Genomic DNA, 19,694 nt, shown 5'->3' on the forward strand with positions numbered 1-19,694 from the left:
ATAAGAAATGATCATTATCTTCACTGGTAACCATCTTGACCACACTAGTGAACTCATATGGCCCACAGTTTTGCTTCCTTTTGGAGAAATAAGAGTGGACGTGTGGCTGTCAGTGCTGAGGGCACTAACAGGCCTTATTGGCCCCAGCCAGCCTCACCTGGGACCTCCTAGCCCCTGTCTCTGCCCTGCTGCCTGGAAGTACCTCGGACCAGCACTGTAGGTAGCTTATCTCCTGGGTGGGCCCTATGTAWGCACACTGAAGTTCATCTCCAGTCTCATCTCTGTCCCTGTCTCCTTTGTCTCCAGGGACTGGAGCCCCTGTTTGGACCCCGGACCTAGTTCATCGCTTGCCTTGTCTGGCCTGTAGATGGACCCTGCTACCAGCATGCAACTCTGCCAGCAGATCGTGGAATGGAGCAGTAACCCAACAGTGAGGGCACTGCCCGTGCTGCTGTCACCAGTGGCTCCCGGCTCACCTATCCATCAGGAGCAGGATTTGCACTTCCTGACAGTAGAAATCTCTGAATGATTGCAAAGACCCTCCACGTATGCAGAAGCTTTCAGGAACAAAAGTCTTATCTTCACTGTGGAAAAGAGCACCTTTCTCTGTGGAGAAGGGAATGATCCTCCTATGGGCTGGCTTCATGGTTATTTTTCACTTGTCCAAACAGGTATTATTATAGAAGCACTGGCAATAGGAGAGCTGCTGTCATCAGCATCAAAGTTGGCTTATCTGTCTGAATGGTTCCTCGTTTTCTTGAATGTAATCACCATAGTTATTGCAATGCCAAAATGTAATGCCAGGTCACCTGGAAATGTCTCCTAATTTCACAGTGATGAGTCCAACAAAGGGAAACAAGGAAAAGGTTCTGTTCTACGAGGAAAGCAAACCCCATCCCAGTATCCTTTCTGTCATCCAAGACCTCCAGAAGAAAATAAGTCAAACAAAGGCAGCTTCTGGGCCAAGTCTGATATTCTCTTAAAATAAAACACATCAGAAATAGCATCTGGCAATAGCATAGCCCACCACAGCTCAGACCAAGTCTGGTCTGGATTAGGGACTTCCTGAATCATGAAATAGCTTTCCTTCTTTCCCGATGGGCATTTTTTTTTCTCTTTTTCAGGTTTTGGTTTCCCTTCATCAGATTTTTCCACCTCAGAAGAACATGTTTTACATTCCTCTTGCCATGGAACAGAGTCCGACACACTTTCTCTGGGTCTCATATATGCTATAGGGGGCTCCTGGAAGGGGCTCTAACTCTTCTATAGGAAGCCCTAGGATAGCATTGTCTCACTGGTGTTTAAAGGCTATTTTTTAGAAATGCCTAAGGCTGGTATGTTGCACACACAGGCAATAGAGGCAGTTTTTTCCTCCCTAGCTCAGTAAGTGGAAACTTACAGGGCTGGGTATCACAAAAGACAGCAACAGAACTGAACAAGAGCATAGCTAGGAAGGACAGATCATGGGCAAGATGCCAGCATCAAATTAGCCACAACTTGGATGGTTTTTCAGGGTTTTTTTTTTTTGTCTGTTTGTAAAAATTGATTCTTTGTTCCTTTCTTCTCTATGTGGAAATTTATTTTTTATTTTTTTTTAACTCTGGACAAAGCTGGACAAGAAAATAGAGATTGCTGTCAAGGCTAAAATCAATTGTAGACACAAAACACAATCAGAAAACAAATTTATACAAAATAAAGGCAATATGATTTCAATTGAATCAGAGTTGTGGAAACTGATTTATTTCAAATTTGGGCATCACCTTTATGTAAAAGTCTAGCAGATAGGGTTTACTGGCTACATTTTTTTTTTTTGTCAAGCAGGCAGGATGCCTGCTGAGTGACTCCTGGAGCTCCGATCTGTAAGATTTGGATATAATGTTCTCCTATGTATAATATAAGATAGTGATGATTTCCATGAACTCAAAAGTGTTTTTCTAACCATTTGTAATGAGTTACTCTTTGCTTATGTTTTGATAAAAGATTATCTTTTTTAAAGTAATCTGAACAGATTTTTTTTTAACATGAGCTGCATGTCAATCCTCTCAGCCAATTAAAATGTTATCCAGTGTTATTCACAGACCTTTAAACTGAGATCCCTAATTTTGGCCCCATGCCAGGCCACAACCTGGGAAATGATTCAGCTTTGATCATGAGCCCCGGGTAGGGGACATCCCAAGTTTTAACTTGCTCTCACTACTGCTTTCTAGAAGTTGCAGTGGCTTGGTCCAAGTTTACGACAAAAGAGCAGTCTAATAAATCCCAGTCCTGTCATTCTAAAGACCTGGTATTTCCTGATTACGTTATATAGGGAGAACCAGGGGATACTTTTAGGCCAGTGGTATACATAACGTGAGGCTTGTCTAGATGATCTGATGTTGCTAGCTTTGAACTCTGCAAGTATGCAAGAATATGTTTCCTTAAATACCATCTCTGAGAACATTGCATTTGTTCCTAGGAAATGTCCACTGCCTCTTTTAAAGTCATTCACTGCTGCAGTGAGTAGCACTGAGCGAACAGGTCTGAGGGGGTTTGTTTGCTCTTGTGCTGCCTTGGAGGTAGCGCTGCAGAAGCAGGGACTCTCCGTTCCCGCCTGCAGTGCTCCTTCACTGGCTTCCAGGCAGGCTGTCATAGAAGACATTGTTTTTGAGCTCCTTTTAGTGTTTGCCATACCTGACGGGGGGGTTATGTAACAGACAGCTCATTGTCTGCCTTTCCTGAGTCTGAAGAAATGAGATTCAGAATTTTTAGACTTTTTGCTTCAGATTATTTCTGCTCTATGTCAAATATGATTTAATGATAGATTAATTAAAACTAATCTGTCACAATAACTTATGCAGAAGCAGGAGACATTCTCTGTGCAATGTGATGCTAAAGAAAAAACAGAAGCTGTGGAAAAGAATTTGAAGAGGGAATGTTCAGCAGCCATTCAGAATTACTGCCTAAATAACTCTCTTTATTAGCAAGGGAGAATGAAACATCCAGCGCTAGCGGGAGTAGAGGATTTTGAAATAGGAAGATGCCAGTTGCAGAGAGAGAAGGATCAGACTGTGATTAGTTCTGAGAGGTATGAAGCTTCTAATTATAAGGGCAATCCCCATGCTACTCCCCTGCAGCCTGACAGAAGAGGATAGAGACACAGAGCTGAAAGACAGGGCTCGACATCTGGGAGGAGAGCTGCCTCCATATTTCTCATCCTAGCAGGCTCTTTGGGGAACTATGGGGAGATTAATTTTCTCAAAACACAGGTTATCACTTTCCCTGTGCAGGGCAATTCTGTAGGTATCTGGGCACTGAGCTATGTATGAATAATGCAGTCCTGCTCTGGTATTACAGAAGGGAATTGAGAAAACAGCAGAATGGTGACTGAGCTTCCCAGAAATTAAGACTGAAGCTGCTGTTGACAAATCTGATAAGTTTATGCTGCTGATAAATGTGGGTAATTTGTTTAAAACTTTTTATATTCACAAGTGGAGTGTTAGGCCTTGGAACTCTAACTCACATCATTATTTTCCCTTTCCATTTGTCTCCTATGGATTAAAACTCAAGATTGAGATGCAGAAAACCTGTGGACATTACTTTTTTTAACAAATATTTTGATACCACTGTCAAATTCTGACCCTAAATTAAGCCCATTTTTCTTCATTTATAAGTAACACTTTCCACAGAACATAGCTCTGCTCCCAGTCTGCATTATAACACAACTAGTAATCTAAAAAAACTCTGAAAAATATTTTGAACTATTATTTTAGGACCTATGCAGACCGTTCTTTTTTTTTTTTTTCCTGTGGGATTATATATTAATCTGATTGAATAATAAGATAATTTAATTGTTTTCTTCTTTGGCCTTCATACCCAGCAGTTCCCTACAGTCTTTTTATCTTTTGTAATGTCTTGAACACAATACTGCAGTGATGTGTAAATGGAGCACTTAGCCCAAGTGGAACCTCACTGAAGCCAAACAATGACGAGATTGTTACCAGGTAATGGTTTTAACTTGCAAACTCTTTTGGGGAAAGAACCATACATTTTTTTTAAAGCTGATTGAAAAGCAGAATTTCCTTTTCATGAGAACTCCAGCTGTTTCAAACTGGAGTGGAAGTAGCTCAACTAACAAAAAAAGTCAGCTTCCCTTGAAAGCTGCAGAGGCACCCCAGAATCGGGGTGCTGGGAGAGCCCTATCCAGACACAGGCACTATGAGCCCGGGCCAGTTTTTTCAAGCTTCAAGTCGTCACTGTGCAAGCTTGAATGTGTGGGGAGTGCAGGCTCTCCCTGATTTCCACCTCACTGGAGCAAACTGGAGCAAAGCTCTAAGCACACGAAAGGTTCCCAAGTTGCTGGGGTCCTGCCTCTGGGACATCTGAAGGTATACGGTGGTCTGCTCTAGCATGAGGAACTCTGGAGACCTACCAGGCGGACTGCCTCCGGACTGCAGCCCTGGAGAGGCAGGCTCTTGAGCATGTTCAGTGATCTTTTCATCAGGTGGTCCTTGAAGACCAAGAAGGTGCCTGATGCCAAGGCAGCCTGTCAGGAGGTGGAGTTTGTTTGGAGCAAGGCTTTGGAATGACAAGTTCATTAGACCTGAGTAAATTTAAATGAGCATCTTCATATTAACATACAGGCATTTTCCAATGAAAAGTGGCTTTTCTGGAACATTTCAGGCAGTCCTACATCCATAATTAGCTTCAGAAATAATAACCAGTAAGGGATTGACTTTTGGAGATAATTTCATAAGAGTAATGCATGATTTAAAGATTCTTATTGTGTGAATACGTACTGCTGCTCTGCTTTTGATTCTGCAAACCTGAAGGTAGTGGCTCTCTGGGGTTTGATTAGTACCTTGGGGTGCTACTGAAGTCAAGGAAGTCTGACTTGTTTAAAACTACATGTCGAGTCCTCAAGCTTTCCTGCAGTATATCAAATCTCAGTTGGCAGGTATCATCTATCTATGCTATCATCTCTTCTAAAATATTTCATTAGACATTTTTTATGATTACTGTACTGTAAATTCCAATGCAATAGGATAAATGGCATTAAGTTTAAGAAACCCTTTCTTAGAGAAGTAAACTTATGTATTCACATTTTCTTAAATTGACTAGGACACATTTCTCATTGTTCCTATTAAAAAAAAATAAAAACCCTTTATTCTTAAATTGTTCATGTAAGTCCCATGAAAAAATCAGTGGTAGAATGCAGAAAATACTGCATAGATACCATACAGAAACACACTCTTTTGAGGACTATGAACTTATATGGTGACTTCAGCGTGGAAGCTGATCAAGGTGGGAAGCAGAGTTATGGAACGTCATGTTCTTTACGTTAAGCAGGCTGTTTTAGGGGCAGCTCTTGTTTTATGTGGTCAGGCCACTTGTGCTTGAAATGTATTTCCACAAAATCTGTCACTTCACTTTCCCGAAATACTCTGCATCTTCCGCTATTCATTGTTTCAGGTCCTCTTGTTCCTAGTAACACATGCTGTGGGAGATTCTGAATATATACACTGAATGGCCAGTGTTTCTACTAAACCAAAAAAATAATGTTAAAGGGCCTCAGCAGAGGCCCTGATGTGTGTTCCTCTCCTCTCCTACCACTAACTTGCATGCAACTTGATGTTTTGAAATTAGCTAATGGATTCAGAAATGATAAGAAATAGTGGAGATGAAAATGGACCCGAAAGGCAGAGGCATAGATTTTCCCTTACAAAGCCAGGCTAAACTGTCATGCAGACCTGAGCAAGCAAAAGAGTTCAGTGGACCCTGTTGGTCATTGCTGTCTGAATATTCACTTGTATCACTGCAAAGTAACTTTGAATAAGGTAGGCAGTCCTACAAAATTGCATTTGAAAAATATTATAGTCACTTTGCGGGGCTGTAGATGACTGCTTAAGCTGCAACTAGCAGGAAATCAGACCCCACATTTTGTTAGTCACTTATCTACAAATAAGCTTGGGTGATTTTTGTTAATTTGCTTATTATTTGAACTCACTTGTGAATGGCTTAGGCAAATATCCCAGCTTATGAATTGTTTGCTTGGTGCACAGCTTTTGCTTTAAAGTGTTCATTATTCATATTTTGCTATTTGCATAGTGTTCTGAGATCATGGTAGTTCACCAGGTTGTATGGTGTTATTTCACTCCCTCGCCAGGCAATTCTCAAACCATCCAAAGACTCAAGTTGGTACCACGATCCCAGCCAAGTAACACCTTGCTCTCTGCCACTTTTCTACCTATAGTTTTGAATTTCTGTTATTGATCATTCAATACTTTGCCTTGTGCACCATTGTCTTTACCCTGTTTTTCCATCCATCAATTTTCCACCACACATGTTCTGTCAAAAACTCCGCTGAGCCATTCTGTCATATTGCTAAAGTGAGCACAATCAGCTGTAACTTACATCATGGAACKGCTTTAATTTATGGATGACACATGGAATATCTACATGATGTTTTTTTCCATGTATTTTAGCAGATGCATGTTTTCTTCCAGTAGAGTATTTTTGTACAAATAACTGCTGCAAATGCAGATACAGTAGTCTGCAGTATCATACTATGATCTTTCAGTAATAAATCACAGTACTTAGATGTCACACATGCAAGTAGAAATGCATGGGGCATCTTGTGTGTGGCCATGAAGCACCATCCCTCTTACCTTTGTTCTGCATTCACACTATTGAGAACTCACTTCTGATACCACAACTTGTGATTTTAATTTTGAAAGTATCTGTATGAATAAGACATATCATGAGTTCAAGGCATTCTTTGAGTGATTCTAATAAGTCTGTTGCTAAGAGGCCGTATAAAACTTGTTTTAGAAGTTTAATTAGATGTAGTTTGTTGTATTGCTGTTGAGCATGAAGTTCATGTTTGACATAAGTTTACCTGTAGCTACCACATGCACTATCTGTAAGAGTGATGACCAAGTTCATAGAAGCACCAAACGTGCCACACCATTGCTGCCAAAGCAAATTATGAAGTAAGCCTGTGATAGAGAAAATGGAGGATTTGTTATTGGCCTGGACTGAAGATCTGAATAAGAAGGATATGCCAGTGAATCCACTCATCAGAACAAAGAAGGCTAAAAACCTGTGTGTCCACTTGAGGCAGAAGGAGGCCATGAGGTCTGATGTGGAGAAGGAGGAGCCTTTTAAGGCAAGCCACTGCTGGCTTGATCTGCTCACAGAATGTGTTGTGGAGTGACAGACACAAGCCATGGGGGAGAGAGATCTTTTTTCTGTTTTCTTGTCATCATTATTTCCTGGCTGTTATAATGAATACTTTCTCTCTTATATTCTCAAAGACAGATGCTCTTGGACTTGAATTTCGCAGGCAAATGCAAAGTTCTGACAATAGATGGATTTGCTATGGATACTGCAAACTGGATATATGTCATCTTCAGACTACTGAATGTTTGTGACTCTCCAACCAGGAAGCCATTAGGTCATGAACCTGTGGAATTAAGCTAGGATATTTGGGGCAGGCCCCTAACATAAACTCTCAAATGGCCATTCATCTCTCAATGAATTACTTATGTAGATAATTTGACCATTATTCAAAGGATTTCCTGCCATCATGTAAAGGTGCAACCATCCATTTTAGGATCGTGTGTCTGTTCACAGGCAGCTGTGCTTTCAAGTCTACTTCGCAACTTAAAACTACACATAAACTGAAGGCAAATTGATAATTTTCATCATTTCTCTGGTAGGAAAGTATTTTCATCTCTTCTTTTGCATATGTGAGGGACTGACTTTCCCTGAATCAAAGGATAAATCCAAGCAGGTCAAGGAGCAGAGCAGTAAGATCTATTTCTAATTCTCACTTATACCACTGTAAGCCAGAGGTAATTTTAAAGGCCATACTTATTGAAAACAGAGTTGGATTAGCTGAAGTCAGAATCTACAATACTAGACTTGTGGTTGGATGCCTGAATGAGTACAAAGTCCTTTTCTCCTCTGAGTTCCTGGTTATTTAGTATGACTACGAGCAACATTTGAACCTCTTTAAAAGGAGAATGCTTCCCAGAAACTACTTTATCTTTTTCAGTTATTACTATTGAAAATGCCTAATGGTTCTTATCATCTGAATATTTTAAGCAGGTTCACTCAGAGTAATGCAGATATGCATTATTCTATTTAGCTCCTTTTAGCAGAATAATCCTTTAGTGAGTGAAAAGCCCTAAGGCAGCAGCTAGGTCCAATTTTATAAGAAAATCTTGTGGTTTTCATCAGGTAGTGGAAAAAAATTCTGTAACTGTGAAAAAAGCTGCAGTGTGAGCTATTAGGCACCAGAAAATTCACCTTGGAGAAGTCCTTATAAATATCCCAGTCACATAAAAAACTTCTTATGATGAACCTTACAATTTAGATTCAATATTAACTATCAGACACAGATCTGTAGGATATTGGGTTTCATTGGGTCTGGTGTTTGAATAATTGTTTGCTACATTATCCCTACCTAAAAATGTATTCACCACCACTTCTGCTTTTCTTTTTAATACAAGGCAGAAATGCATTCTGTTGTCTCTAGAAGAGCAATTGCGTATCTGATTTGGTCAGTGGGGGGGAGGGGGGGGGAGGTTTGGACTGAGACCTACAAGACAGCTTGGACTGGGCCATTGCAAAGATGGGGTCCAGCATGAGAGATCTGTCATGTCTCCAGACCTGTTACAGAACCTGCACTGTACCTGTTACAGCCCACCTAAGATGGGGCTGGATTGTTTTTCCTTTTCTGATTGCACAGACCATCTCAAGTCCACTTGAAATATATCTACATAGTGCAGCAAAATAGTAGCAGCACTATAGCCACAATGCTGAGGGGTGCATTAGCATGGCTAGACTGCTTTCAGTATGAGGAACGGTTCTGGTATTTTATACACTGTGTAGCTATAATCCAGGGTGGTTCTGGGGTATGGTACTTCTTAAGGATAAGTGTGAGACTTAAAGGTATAATCTTACCAAATCATCATTTAAATGATAGTGCATTTACCTTTTGATTAAATAAATTGCTTTTCAGTGAGCAAGAGAGCCCTCAGCATAATACACTACTGCTCATCTACCAGACATACTGTTGCACTGTAACTGAGGTTGCCACCAATGCTAGTCTGATTGGAGCTATCAAACCATTTATCAGAGCGTGACTGAACTCCTGAATAAGAAGCATTACTGCCTTCCTTCCTTTTAACATGGATTTTGCAAACTCAGCGTTTTAACCTTGATGAAAACATATCATTTTCCTGAAAGTGATTTGTAATAGGTTTCTGGGCCACACTGATTGTTTTTACAAAGAAAAGTGCTTATAAAAGAGACATATATGACAGAGCATGTAAACTAGAACAAATGAATACCTTAATTAAATGACCCTAAAGTTCTCCATCATGACTAATGATTCTATAAGCATTCAAAAGTGCCCCAATAGCCATATATTAAATCAAGAAGATTTCTGAATACGCTATATTGGCAGATGCTCATTAAAAATATCCAGTTGTTAGGCATGTACGTATTTCTCTAGTTCTTTAATTATTAATGGTTACACATATGTATCAGCTTTCTTACAGAAAAAGCCCCCTTATACTACAGTAGTAAATATTTTTTCAGTATATTTAATTTAATAGGCTTCTTGAGTTGCCCCAGCCTCAGTGCTGGACTTCAACCTACAAAAAACAGTGTTATACTTTTCTATATTTAGACAAGCAATTCTGCATAACCTAGCACTCCTCCTAGATCACGTATGTTATGACTCTTTTGAGCTTCCTTATTATATTATCACTCTGATGAACTATACCAGAATATTGGTTCAAGTGCTGCTAAATTAGTGCAAAAATTTATTAGCTGGGGCCTGAGCTGTTGGCTGTGCTCTGCCTGATTTACATCATGGATGCTACCAGTTCAAAGCCACTCCATGAATGATACAGGCAGACACAGTACAGGGACAGCTTCCAGCAAAGGAAAGCTGTCATTTTGACTCCCAGGACATGGTCACAGGCATTAGAGACACCACCGAAGGACAGAGGACATGTGTGTACCATGATGAGTCACAGGTGCCTTGAAGTTTTTGGACAAGCTACATAAATGCAGGTACTTTTTGCCAGTTCTAGCTTAGTCTAGAGACCAGAGGCATGGAGGTTTCTGCCACTAGAAGTCACTCTGGCATGCTCACACGTGCGTATACTGGAGTTGTAGAGTGTACTCCATGGACACAACTGAGAATTGAGCTCAATATGTCTAGCTGTGTATCTGGGCAAACATTAAGCTGTTCTGTGAGTACTAAACTAGAAGAAAGTGTCCATGTAGGCACCTATTTTCTGGATTTTTTTTGATATATGAAATAGTTATATATATGTTATGGTTATATATATGTATATGAAATGGATATATATAAATATGAACTGCTGATGTATGAAATGCTTTATGAGATATAAAATGGTTGGGTATCATAGGAAGGACTGATCCAGGCCTGTCATCTTTCTAAGTAATTTGTAAGTGTGTCCTAAACTGTTAGGGCTTTAAAATTCCTTTGTGTTCATGAAAGAAGTTATAATAGTGCCACGTAAAATTTGGGGATTTTTGGACCTCTTATAAGATCTGGATCTTGGTTCCTCCTATTGCATTTAACTCCCTGAAAAATGAATGGACAATAGCAAGACGAGAAAAAGAGGCTTAACTACGGAAAGTTTAATTTGTGGAATGAACCTTTCTAACCTGAAAGCAGAATAATTTGGTTAACTCCGCTCTCAGTGCTGCAGTCCTACATGTCAATCTACATACAGCTATAAGTGCAATCTGCCAAATGGCTGGTGCTGATAAAGATGTCAACTTCATTAGTGAAACAGAATCTAAAAATTCAAGACTAGTAATGAATCATTTCTACCACCATCCTTCATATCCACCTGTTGGAGTTTAGCAGGAAATTAGCCTGTCCTTAAAATAAAAAAGGAGTCACAACAAATAATCCTCCATGCATCTCCAGAAGGTTCCCTTTTTCCCACTGATATGTGCAAGAGGCATTTGCTAATCATCCCATTCGCCTATGTTAACAGGAGTCAGGTGGTCTCCTTACGTGTCCTTAGGGAATTTCCTTTGTTGCTTTATTTTGGCTTGAACTGGGGCTGGAGAGTGGAGGGATTTATCAGTGCTTTACATAAAGCAGAGGCCATCATACTTGTGCCCTTTCTGATGCTGTTCTTGTTACCTTCATGTGTTGTCTAGATGCCATAACCATTGCAGCAGGCCGAAAGCTTAGAGTTCATTGTGTGTGTGTATGTGTTAAACATTTTACTCCACAATTCCTTGGGAACAATTACACACATTTTCTCTCCATCTCTCTCAATTTAAAACCCTGAAATTAGATTGCAGATGGTCAGCTGAATTTGCACAGACCAAAATCATGTGCATATATGCTCATGGCTCATTTTCTTCTAATGATGGGAGAAGTTCTTCTTAGGTTCCCTTTATAGCACCCAAGATGCTGTCTAAGTATGAGACATAAGGATATCAAAATGCAAGATGTATTTATTGTGTTACTCACATCATATCATAAATTTGTGGGAATTATGGATGCACAGTAGGTCTGGAAATCAGTCTCTTTGTATCAAAAAATAATCAAAAATTGTGTAATTCCTAGGAGGGAGGCTGCAGAAAAGAAGATATTTTGCCATGGGCTTTTCAACTTTTCCCTTTGAAAACAAGATGAACTTGAAATGTTTCATAAATTAGACTTGCTCCTAGTTACAATGAATATTTGTTCTTTTCCAAAGAACAAACGTATGTTGTCCCTATAATAAAATTCAGTACATCAAGTGAATGACATTGTTTAGTGAAACATGGCACAGCATTGATTGAAACTGCCCATTAGGTCAAGACATCAAACATACCCTGTGGGTCTGTACTAGGAAGCACTGTCAAACTTGTGAAACTTGCTAGTTCAAGATAAACATTATCCTTATCTCATGCCATAGTGATGTTAATGGTTCATGAAATCAGACAGTCATCAGAGCCTCACTGGAAGACATAGACACAAAAGGACCATGTTCTTGTTGATATATATCCAATTCTTATCAATGGAAGTACACCAAATTTGAAATAGACTTGTTGCTTACTTTAAAATATTAAGAGAAACTAGCTGATCTGTCAGCTTTTTTTATTATCTTTTAAAGCATCCCAGAAACCTAACAATTAGTGGATCTAAACATGAGAACCATCAGACTATTTTGTGGTTTAACTATGTATCCTTATATGAAGAAAAACAAATAAATACATTACAATTCAGTTTCTTTCAAACTGTGAGAGATTTTTGAGCTTAAATTTCTAAAAATGGATTCATAAATTCAGACTGTGTTCAGGGACCTGAACATGCAGACCTTGTTTAAGCAATCCTTTACACAAAGTGTCTCCTTGTAGTAAATCTTGACTGAGTCATTAAGAAGCCAAATGTTCAGGGTCAGATTCCCTTCATGCTGATGCCAACAAAATGCCAGCTTCCCTGCTGGGGGGGGAATTTATCTGATGGATGACAGGCTGTACTATCACCACCTTTCCTCCCTTGTTGTTCTCATAGAGAAAAGTCAGCTTTAAATTCAGCTTGGGTGTCCAGGACACTGAATAGACACCCTGCCTTTCTCCCCATCACGATCCATCTACTGGCTGTGCTTATGCCCTGGGAGTGTTTTGCCACTCCAGCATCTGCCGGCAGATATCCCATCAATAATGGCCCGGTAATAATGTTTTCACAATCAATGCTTTCACAAGCCAATCAGAAAGGATTTCTCCTCCCCAACTTTTACAGTTGGTACAAGCATAACTTTGCCATGAGTCTTGTGGTAATCAGATTGGACCTTTTTGTATTATTTAATGCATTTCTGCTACTTATTTGTGGCTGAAAACAGTGATGTAGAACGCAGTAACTTCTGAATGCCAAATTCAATAACCGTGTTTTTTATATATCTGGTTTTGCAAGTCAGATATACAAATTCCGTATGTCTAATGTGACCAGAACATATACCTCTTGGTAGCTATTTGTTCATTTCATAAATAAATACTGTTTTCAGGCTTCAGAAGCATTTTGCTTCCCTCAGGGGAGAGTGCTACCATTAAATGCAACTCTGTTTCTACTTTCTGGAATTTGTAATCCTTTGGGGAAAAACATATTATAAACCAAATGAAATAATGAGTCTTCTTTGTACATGAAGCAAACTAAATTATCTTCTTATAGTTACTGAATTTAAAGCTGTTTTGAGTAGCAGCTTTCTTTCCCACCTGCTAGTACTGCATGGAGGGTCCAAATGTTCTATTAATTGCAATTTGTGATAGATTAAATAAAACTTACACGCAGTGGGAGAAATAAGCTACACAGGATTCCCTTGTTTGTGTATGTCTGAAGCTGCTTGGAGATGAAACTGTCCCTTATAAATCTGTAGAAGTGCCAAGCACAGGTGGTCCCCAAACTTAGTTTGAATGTCTGAACATATCTTCAATAACTGTTTGACAATACTGGTATTTTCTAGGGATAGTCCATATCTAAAACACTTAGACAAGTAATGTCATATTTTTGTTTTCACCCTTCTCACTCCTTATCATCTTCTCATTTGCATAGCTCACCAACAAAGGTGTTGCTGTTTATTAGTATAATCTGAAAAGCTGTTTGCTAAGGAAGATCTTGCAGATCTTCAAAATACTTGATTTCCTCTTGCAAATCAGAAATGCAAATATTTGCATGAAAATATTTGTCTGGAGACAAATGCAGTTCCCTAGCACCTAGCTTTGATACACCATCTCTGGCTTTTGCTGTTAGTGAAGTACAAGGAGTACCATGGGAGATACAGCAATCTAAACAAGCCAGTAACAAGAGAAATCTATATCGAAGCAGCACAGTAATTAAGACCCTGTGATTTCTGACATGCCCTTGAGTGATTCGTGGATTGGAATAATCACTCCATTTTCCACATGCAACTAAACAGCAGCCATGAATGAAACCACAGAATGAAAATGTCATTGCACCACCCATTTGGACCCTGTGGATGGCGTAATGCGATGAAAGGGCATTTCTAGCTGTGGAAGAATTTTTCTTGGGCTGAATGCCTTTCTGCATTTCAACTATTTTCTTTAGTCATCGCCCCCACCACACACACATTGTGATTAGTAACAAATAGCTCCATCCTATTGTTACTCAAGCAGGCCATGAGCTTAAATAATACTGTTATTTACACCTGTTTCTTCTTTTCATGGTTGTCACTACCACAAATAGTTTTCTTATTTTAACACAAGCATGCTTTAAGCATTTTGAAGGCACAGCTGGGGACCAACTATGAAAATGAACTCTCACCAAGTAATTTCATCACCACCGGATATCATGGCGGTAGCAAAACATCATCAGCTACACATTGCTGTTTATGTTTTTCAGGGACTTATCTGGCTTGTACAGAAGTCGTTGTTAATATGCCCATTAACACTGAGAGGGTAAACAGACCCTCCAAATTACCATCTGGGAGATTAAAATATTACTTCAGAAGGAAAAACCTGACATCTTAGTTATATAAAAATTCCTCCAGTTGGCACTGGGAAGAAGAAATGGTAGAAGTGCTAGTGATTAGCAGATTCGGAAGATTCCTAGTTCTTAATGATGAATAATAGAATCCCAGAAGAAGAAATGAAAAGATATTGAAAATTAATGAGTTTGAATAGCAAGTAAATATATTATCTATGACATGTATATAAGATACAGAAGTATTTTATGAAGCACTTTGTTTCTAAGTGTGTTTTGTTTAATTCCAGATCTCAAGGCGAGAATTAAGACACTGCAGAATTTGTTATGTGATTCAGAAACAAAAAGACCATAGAAGTTCAACTTGACTGGAGGTTTTAGAAGCAGCAATCCTGCACTGATTTTTAATCAATATAATAATAATAATTCCCTGTCTCTTAATTAGTGAGCAGGGCTCTGCAACCTTTCGTTGCATTACCAGAAAAGAGCTCATCTGTGTCCCTCCTAAAGTTCAGACACTCAAAAAAACAGCTGATTACTGTCTCCCTTCAGAATAAATAAGATTTTAGTTCTGAAAATGATCCCAGTGCTTGCCACTCCATCTGTACATTCTTCTCAGAGCCGTTCAATGCCTAACAAGCTGATACATACACCAGAAGACATGGAAAATCCTATGCATGATATTTCTTAATAAGTAAGAACTCAAATACATCTTTAACAGCATTTTTGAGGCAATATCAACTTTCTGGCATTTTAAAATTTTTTGAAATGTACAAAAAAATGCTTAATTTTGCAAATGTTACTACGAAGCCATAGGGGAGTTATAGTTCAAATGAATGGTTCATACCTATACTCTCTGCCATAGCAATGAGACTCCCTTGATGCACTGCACTTCTCATAAAGGAGTCCAGTTTCCCCTCTTGCTGAATTACTCGAGTGAATTACGGAAGGCCTGTTTTCACAGTGCATCATGACAGCTGGTTTGCCTCACTTTCCAACAAAATAGACAAACGAGATGTCAAATTTATAAATAAAGTTTTACATTGACTTGTTGACTTTTGTTTAGAATTGTTCTGGTTTTGTCCAAAAGTCCCAATTTTCCACCAAAAAATCGTGAAAGATGAAGTTCAGTAAAAAAACTTTTTCTCTAAACTTGTCAATGGAAATTTCTGATTGACTTTAATGTTCACCTTATCATGGATTATGTTCTGTGAGAGAACCTAAAAAGTACTACTTCTTCTGATGGTGGATAATTAATTTTTTGAGCTAATGGACATAATTCATCCCTAAAATATATAAATTCAATTCTAGTAACTTCAGATTTTCATTTACTGAAAGTAAACTTGGAGTTGGCTCATTATTCTTTCCAAGTAAAGAAGAGAATAATGCCTTATGCTGTGATATGGCATTATATCAAATTGTTTCTAGCTATCAACACTGAGGTCAGCTGCATCCACAGGGATTTGCCCCAATGCTATTAAATGGTAATATTTTTGTCACCAGATGGATTTTATGCTGCTGATATCCTGACAAGCCACTAGAATGGATCTGAAGATTCCCAGCCATAACACAATCCTATTTTAACCTTGGCTATTTTTAAAAACCCAGTTAAAAAAATATGACAAGCATCAATGCTTAATGCAAATGCCTAGCAATGTGTGTTACCTGGTAACCAAATGGATGGTATGTTGGAGAGGGAAGTGACAACAGCAAATGAACATATGCCAAATCAGTTTCTAGCAGATATAAAGATGGTCACCATGGATTTTGCCACATTGAAAGAAAAGATAAGCATGACCTGGTATCAGTTCATGAGAGAGGAAAACAGGATTTTCCTTTTACATGCTCTTTTAAGGGTGAAGGACCTTCAGTCTCTGATATGAGAAATTGCTAGAATTGCCACTTTTGTGTGTCTATGAGGAAGAAATTTTTCCAAAAATAGGGAAGAAATTGTACAGCATTTCCACAATAAAACAGCCTTGGAAAAGCGAACTGTAGCATCACAGCAATTCTCAAGCTGGTCACAGAGTAAGGTTCCTGAGAGATCATCAATCTACTTTCTACTCAGTTGGCCAAAACAGAGAACTATTTCTTGGAAAGATCAGGAAGGCCTTACATTTCTTTTTTTTCAATGGGTTCAAAGACTTGTTTCTTTGGCTCAGCCTTTCCTTAAAAGTAATAGGTAAACATGATGATGGAAACTTCTCATGTCAAAGATAGACTCAAGGTATTTTTTTGCTTGGGAGAGGCAATCTGAGAGCTCTACCACATAGTAGTCCACTGGGTGTCATGTTCCAAAGCTAAAATAAGAGCTTAAAGTAGAGATCATAATATCAAAAATGGATTTCTTCCCTGAAAACAGGAAAAGCAAATAATTTTTTAAAAGAAAATTAGTTTTAAATTATTTTTCAAAGACCGATCCTTAGAATTTGAAATGAAAAACAAAATAAGTAGAAAACAAAAGGATGTAGGTAGGAACTAAAATGTTGGAGCATCATAAAAATACTTCTATTTAGGGAAGCATCAGTGCATGCTTTTTTTTTTTTCTCTCTCAGCGATGTGCAGGACAACCACAGTTTATGCTGCCTTTGAAGTGTTTGGGTTTGCAAAGCAATCTTAAAATAACTTCAAAAAATGGCTGTTTATCTGAAGCTATTCTTGGCTGATGCCTTATGTTGAATCATTTTAGACTAATGCAGTGGGTAGAAGTGTCAAAGGCCCAGGTGAAGGAAAGAAAACAATGAGTGCTAGACAGGCTGCCATACCTTTACAAAAGTGACGTGCAATTCTGGACTTGTGCAGTTCATTTTTTAAGTCTGCATCGAGTAGCATATTCTACATTTTCATATGAGCTGCAGAATCCAGGGCTTTCCTAGTTCTGTGGTAGATTTCAAATTGTCTTTGTTACTGGGGAATGAACTGCAAATAGCCAGCCCAGCAATATTTTAATTTCATCTATGAAACGTCAGGCTTTAGAAGGATGAATGAAGTCCAGCTGTTAGCAGAGAAGGCACTAAATTGGATCACTAGGACAATTAGTGATAATTAGAAAAAAGCCAAAGCCTGGAAGAAGAAACAGTATCCTGTTCCCCCAGGAAATGTTTCTTCACAGTGGATTCTTTCTGGTTCTCACTCATGGCCATGGGAGCACAGTTTGTGCTTGTTCAAACCATAGCTGGAGCAGCTTATTTCGTTAAGATCCATATCTGTCTGTTCTGCAATTATTTTCCAGATTTATCAGACTGGCCCATTTATTAATATATCTCAAATACCTAATCAAAAAGCTTTTAAGAATGTTTACATGCAAAGATGAGGAATAAATTATTCAGTATCTGAAATCTAATCATACACAAATTTCTGGAAAGTACTTAACTATGTGCTTATATCCTTCTTCAGCAAAGCAGTAGGCATTCAACAGAGACCCGGGGCTTGTGCCATCCAGCTCTGCAGTACTTACCAGGATGGCCCCAGCCCCAGGAAAGGTTTTCATACTGCTAAGCTGATAATTTTTGAATACATTGTGCTGGGGAGACACAGGCCGCAAAGCCACAGCATTAGATGTTATGGTACCTAAACCAGCATACAGGAAACACCAAAGAAAGGCATAACTCTGAAACTGTCTTTGGCACGAGTTTAAGCATGTACCTCAAGGCTGAAACAGGAGCTCATTACCTCTGTTTAGCTCTCTCAGCTTGGTTTTCTCCTTCCCTGGCCTGTCTATGTATTTCATTGTAAATAGTAACTGGATAAAACTCAGAAGAAATACAGAGGAGGGTCTTGGATGCTATTATTCCTTCCTGCCTCTGAGTGCTTTCCGTTTTCATTGCCAGGCTGTCCCCAGCTGGCTTCCCTTCCAGCCTCCCGAAGCTCAAAGAGCCCTCCTGTTCTGGCTGCCCTGCAACCAGTTGCTGAAGGGCCCTCTCTTGAGCACAAGTTAGTGGTTTGAGCCTCCTACAACTAGATTTTCGTGAATGGTGGCCTAGCTGGCATCTCAGGCACCTTAATGATTCACTAAATGTTTGTCAAGGCATGATAATACTTATGCACTTAAAATCAATTTTGTGTCTAGATCAAACCTTTTATTAGCTTCTGTTCTGTGATTGACTTTAACAGGAAGCTAAAAGTGAAGTCCTCCTTGATTTTGGTTTTAGGAAGCAGATCTGAATCAAGGACCTGCCCAAAGTGGGAGTCTGATAATGGAAAAGTATTTAAAAAGTAATCAGAATGTAAAAGTAGATGTTGCTTTTACTCCAAAATTTGGAAGATTAGCACTGGTTTGCTATGTTAAATATGTTCAGCTAATACTGTGGTGGCTGTCCTACAAATGTTTGAAATAATAAGCAGAGAATATCTGAAAAACCATTTTTGTCTGGAATCTTTAAGCAGAGATCTTGACCTGGTAACTGTACAGGGAAGATTTATGTTCATGCAGCACAACAGTTTCTAAACATGTTCCCAAAATTATTTAAGGAAACAGCTCCACCATGGTTTATTTAATCCTTCTATAGATTCACCCTGATCTTATCAGCACAGGAAGGTTTTTTTTCTTTTTTTCTTTTTTTTTGTCATTGCAAATTAAATGAATGGAGTTGCTTAATATTTATGTTAATGAGGACACCCAGCACCAAACTTTTGTTGGAACCTTTGGCCATAGGGATTTGTTTCTAGCAATGTGTCATCCCCACTTCAGTTCTCAGTTACATTGATGGCATTACTCAAGTGACAAAAATAGCAAAATTATTGCTCATGTATGTATGCATTGGAGTTATTTGCATGAGATTGACAGGGAATGCCTGCCTGTCCTTAAAAACAAACCAAAAAAGGAAAATATCATATGATGTTGCAAAATGGCACAAGAATAACCTCACTTTCTCATCTCGGTCTGTCTCTCACTACGACTCATGTTATAGACATAGCGGAATATGCTGAAGCTTGAAATGGATCTACCACTTACAGCCAGAGGACTCTTTTAAGCTTGCCAATCCTTTGGAAAAATAGCTCATTCCTTTTACCGGTGGACACTATCAATTCAAAATAGACAGTGTGTGTGTGTGTGTGTGTGTGTGTGTGTGTGTGTATATATATATATGTATATATGGATATACATATATATATCCACACACACATATATAGAAAAAAAAAGGTATTTCTAAAAAATAACGTGACTGTGAAGAAAAAACACTTTTCTGCAAAACTTGCAACCAATCATTATGGACCTGCCAGCAGG

Source organism: Apteryx rowi, unplaced genomic scaffold (assembly GCF_003343035.1).
Source record: "Apteryx rowi isolate R43461 unplaced genomic scaffold, aptRow1 scaffold_130, whole genome shotgun sequence".
NCBI classification, from domain to species: domain Eukaryota; kingdom Metazoa; phylum Chordata; class Aves; order Apterygiformes; family Apterygidae; genus Apteryx; species Apteryx rowi.